The sequence below is a fragment of the Syngnathus scovelli genome, unplaced genomic scaffold (genome assembly GCF_024217435.2).
Source record: "Syngnathus scovelli strain Florida unplaced genomic scaffold, RoL_Ssco_1.2 HiC_scaffold_33, whole genome shotgun sequence".
NCBI lineage: Eukaryota > Metazoa > Chordata > Actinopteri > Syngnathiformes > Syngnathidae > Syngnathus > Syngnathus scovelli.
The window spans coordinates 754,161-759,473 of NW_026061423.1; the positions used below are offsets into that span (position 1 = coordinate 754,161).

A 5,313-nucleotide genomic window follows, 5' to 3' on the forward strand; every position below is an offset into this window, starting at 1 on the left:
CAGTGTTGTTCCCTCCTGATGTCAAGGAATCTGTGGATCTTCTCCTCAAAACAAGGGAAGAGGTTGGGATTGCCCCAAACAACCCCTACATCTTTGCCCGCACCCATTTTGGTTCTGAGGGGAATATTCGTGGATGTGATACTCTAAAAAGATTTGCAGAGGCCTGTGGAGCAGAACGGCCAGAAAATATAACGTCCACAAAATTGCGAAAACATGTGGCTACTGTTCCACAGCTGCTAAATCTAAAAAGCCATGAGCTTGATCAGCTGGCAACTTTCATGGGCCATGATATTGAAGTCCATAGGGAATACTACAGACTGCATGAAGAGACCTTGCAAACAGCAAAAGTCAGTAGACTCATCTATGCCATGGAAAGTGGAGTGGGGCAATTCAAAGGACAGACCTTGGAGGGCTTAATGCCAAACATAAACTGTAAGTATAGGGTTTCAATAACTTGCTACACTTATTACTAAACAAAGCAAAGGAAAATGACTTTTAGTGCACAAGTATTGATTTAAAATATTTAGTTTCAGCTGAAGAGGAGCCGGATGACTCTGAGAGGAAGGACATTCCGTCTGAGAGGCCCACTCTCAAAAGTCAAGAAAGTAAGTTTTCACTGAATATTCATTCATTATTTACATCTGCATTGTGACTTTCAATCACAATAAGTGCAAACGTCTTATCGTTGATCATGTGATTTCAGAAAACTCAGAGGAAGGTAAAGAAACAGTTGCTACTTCAAGAGAGGCAGTTGGGGGACAGCCATCTAAACAAAAGGGTGTGTTAGTGTAGTGACTCTAAAATATATTGTCTCCTTGAAATCAAACACTTTGTTTGACATTTGTTAACAAGGAAAATGGATGACTAATAATGCCTGTGTAATGTGCTTGTTTAAGAAGATTGAATGATAATCATTTCCATCCATCTATTTATTCACTTTCTTACTTTCTTTGTTTATTTACAGTGAAATCCAGAATACCCTGGTCAAAGACAGAAAAAAACATTATCCAATGTCATTTGAAGCAGTTCCTGACAGAAATGAGGGTTCCTCGAAAGGAAGACTGTGAAAAATGTTTAAATGAAAATCCATCACTCAAAGATCATGGACGAGACTGGAAAGCCATAAAATTCTTTGTACACAACAAAATTGCATCCTTAAGGAGAAATGTGTAATAAATGAGTGCTAAGTTTGTCTCTCGCTGTCTCTTTCCACCCAACCGGTCAAGGCAGATGGCCACCCACCTGCAGTCAGGGTTTGTCCGAGGGTTCTTCCCGTTTTACCTTCCCTCCGTTGCAAAGTGCAAAGGGGGGGGGGGGGTTATTGGGTCTCTGAGTATAAAAAATATATAGTTTGGTCTTAACCAGGTCTATCATGTCAAACAGTGCTTTATTTTACTTAGTGTAACATTTTTTTTTTTTTGGGGGGGGGGGTGAAAGTCACTTGTTTTCTTTTTTTGACAGTAAGAAAAAACCCAAGTCTTGGCCTTTTCCTAAAACTGAAGAAATAAAAGGAGCATGCAGTGAATACATTGGATAACAGGTGATTGGCTATGGGTTTTGCCGTGAGGCGCGGATAGCACGCTTTCCTAATTGTGGACCAAATCCAACAACCAGCGTGATTGATATTTCCAGTGACTGGGAATTCTGGAGAACCATTTAGTCGACTAAGACTAGAATTTATATTTAGTCGACTAAAACTAGACTAAGACTAAAAGAGTCCAGATGACTGACATAAAACTAAGACTAAATAGCATTGTAGTCTAACGAATAAATACACACTTGCAATTAACACTGTTGTACATAAAAGTCCCCTCTTCAATATGTAAAAATTCATCCATCCATTTTCTGCACCATTTTGTCGCAATGGCGGTCACGGGCGTGCTGGAGCCTTTCCAGCAGTAGGCGGGAGACACCCTCAACCGGTTTCCAGCCAATCGCAGGGCACACAGAAACAACCAACCATCCGCACTCGCAGTCCCACCTTGGGGAAATTTGGAGTGCTCAATCGGCTTTATCAAGCATGTTTTAGGGATGTGGGAGAAAACCGGAGTACCCGGAGCAAATCCCTGAAGCCTCGGAGAGAACATGCAAACAGGGAGGGTCAGCGGGGGAATTGAACCGGCACCCTTCTAACATAACACATGCTAACATATGTAAAGATTTTACGATGCAAATGTCCCCTCTTCAATATATAAACTTTGCGCAAGTCCCCTCTACGATAGGAAAACATCGCACCAACAAAAAATGAAATGTCGGAAAAGTGCCCTATTCAATAAGTATAAATCAGCTTGAAATTCAATAAAGCAGAGTGTGTAATATTTTGTTTGTCTTGAACATTTTACAATGCACATGTCCCCTCTTTAATATATAAACTTCGCGCAAGTCAACCTCTATGATAGGATGACATTGTACCAGCAAAAATAACATGTCAGAAATGTCAGGTATGTACATTATTTGTATGGACAGAAAAGTGCCCTATTCAGTCTGCAAAAATCAGCTTGAAAGCAGAGTGTGTAATATTTTGTTTGTCTGAACATTTCACAATGCACACGTACCCTCTTTAATATATAAACTTCGCACAAGTCCCCTCTAGGATAGGAAGACATCGCACCAGCAAAAAATGAAATGTCGGAAAAGTGCCCTATTCAATAAGTATAAATCAGCTTGAAATTCAATAAAGCAGCGTGTGTAATATTTTGTTTGTCTTGAACATTTTACAATGCACATGTCCCCTCTTTAATATATAAACTTCGCGCAAGTCAACCTCTATGATAGGATGACATTGTACCAGCAAAAATAACATGTCAGAAATGTCAGGTATGTACATTATTTGTATGGACAGAAAAGTGCCCTATTCAGTCTGCAAAAATCAGCTTGAAAGCAGAGTGTGTAATATTTTGTTTGTCGGAACATTTTACAATGCACACGTACCCTCTTTAATATATAAACTTCGCACAAGTCAACCTGTCTTGACAATGTACCAGCAAAAATGAGATGTCGGAAATGTCAGCTATATGCATTATTTGTATGGACAGAAAAGTGCCCTATTCAGTATGAAAAAAAATCAGCTTGTAAGCAGAGTGTGTAATATTTTGTTTGTCTGCCATTTCACAATGCGCATGTCCCCGCTTTACTATATAAACTTCGCGCAAGTCCCCTGTATGATAGAAAGACACTGTACCAGCAAAAATTAAATGTCAGAAAGCTTTGTCAGATAAAGGCAACAGGTAAACACAATTTGTATGTCCAATCCGTGCATTTTTTGACTATAATAGATTCATGAAAGAGTTCAAAATGATCTTCTGTTTTTCTTAATTTTTAAAAGTATAAATCTCCTGAAGTATTTCTGAAGTATTTCCTTTAAAACACACATTTAATTTAGTGTTTATTTCTTTTTAAGGGTATAATTAACTTAATTAATCACCTACAATGTTAAGCTTGAAACTTCACTAAAGCTGAGTCTGAAAGGCTGCCTAAGGCAGCGGTCCCCAACCTTTTTTGCACCACGGACCAACAATATTTTCAAGGACCGGTCTTTGAGGTGTGGCGGATAAATACAACAAAAATAATATGATATGACCTGCATGAAAACGTTGGTATTTATTAAATATAATAATAAACACGAATCCACTCTACCTGTTTGCTTCTACAGCAAACTTTTTTTCTCTTTTTTTAAAAGAGAAATGCCCTCTTGAATACGTAAAAATCAAAATCAATTTATTATTAGTATTTAACATTTTGCTTGTCTGTATTGACTGTATTTTTTGACAATATTAAAGTCAGAAAGGACTTTAAAATGTTTTTCTGTTTTGCTTAACAAGCTATTAGCAATCCATTTGTGAAACAATAAATACAGGCAGCTCTACTGCAGTACATGGATGTCCTCCCTTTGAGATGTAAACGTCACTCAAGGAGGAACGTCCCCTGTTTGTAATTTCCTCAAATCAAAACATTTTGGGTTTTTTTCAGTAATATTATGACCAAATATCTTCAAAATAATATTTCTGTTGTGTTAAAATGACTGGAACCTAAAGTCCCCTGTCAACAGGATACTACCATGGGTCCCCTGTGATACCGCTTTGCGTGTATGTGTGTGTGTGTGTGTGTGTGTGTGTGTGTGTGTGTTCACACCCTGTGTGGGTGCGAGCGTGTGAGGAGAAAGAAGGCATGGGTAAGACAATCTCTTTTAAACCAGGAGGCAATAAATGGGAACGCCCCTGTCATAAATAGTTTTTGGTTAAAGGGAATCATTAGGAAGTGTTCAAACTCTTCCCGCAAACATTCCTATTTGCCAGTTAAATGGGCACTACAATTGACTACGAGAGTTGCAAACAACAGATGAAGAGCAGTCCTTGGCAGATTATATGATCAGGACGCTCAAACTGTGTCAAAGACAAATTTACTGCCGCTTGATCTTTCCTCCTCACAGGTCGACAACCCCATCAATCCAGGAGACTGGGTCTACATCGAGGTCATCAAAAGAAGGAACTGGGCCAGCCACGACGGGAGGGACCATTCCAAGTCTTGCTGACTACACATGTTGCATCCAAGGTTGCAGGACCCACAAATGCATTAACGACGACTGCTCTCCAGGAGGAAACTGGATGGGAGCTTTGGACATCACCGCTGTGTGCCAGGATGAGAGAGCCGTTTTCAAGGTGTAAGGGCTCTACTACCACAACATGGCTGCACCATCGGACGGGACCTACTTCATCCAGAAGTTCAGAGGCACTGCCTCACCTGCATCCTATGAGTGCACGTGCCTGTTCAGTACGGATCATGGTTTTGTGGTCACAGGAGTTGTCCGATGCTGCCTGCCAACTGGACACGAGTGTGTGCGCCGGTGTGTGTGACAGACCTCACCTACAGACTAGAACATCATCAGCTGACGAAAACACGGGCACATATACAACTTCTTAGACGTGACAGTTGTGATAATGATAATGAGACGTGGATTGCGTAGATGCTGTTCTGTTGAGCATGTATTAAGGAAACTTGTTGATTTGACCATCGAAAATGCTTCACAAGTGATGGATACAATGATGTACTGTTTCTGTGTTTTTCTTTTTATTTTTTATTGATAGCATTCTGGTCGCCTGTGGCAACGGGGCCGTGTAAGAATTTTCCTGCTAATAACATCTGGCCAGCAGGTTTTTCGCTTACACAATAAGTTTGATCTGGGGTGTTGAGGTAATGCCTCAATTTCACTGGAAAGTGTTGCTATCATTGTTTGTTGTTTTTATTTTTCCTATTCTTCTTTCTTCATTATACATATATATATGTTTTTCTTTCTTACTTGTCTTTGTTGTTTGG

At 39.8% G+C, this 5,313-nt stretch overlaps 1 long non-coding RNA gene across 1 annotated transcript; it reads left to right on the plus strand.

Moving 5' to 3' along the window:
• Positions 1 to 333: 333 nt before the first annotated feature.
• Positions 334 to 1,192, plus strand: LOC125966277 (uncharacterized). The gene is made up of 4 exons (XR_007480213.2): positions 334 to 432; positions 528 to 605; positions 704 to 778; positions 965 to 1,192. It is a non-coding gene; the product is annotated as an uncharacterized lncRNA (long non-coding RNA).
• The last annotated feature ends 4,121 nt before the right edge of the window (positions 1,193 to 5,313 follow it).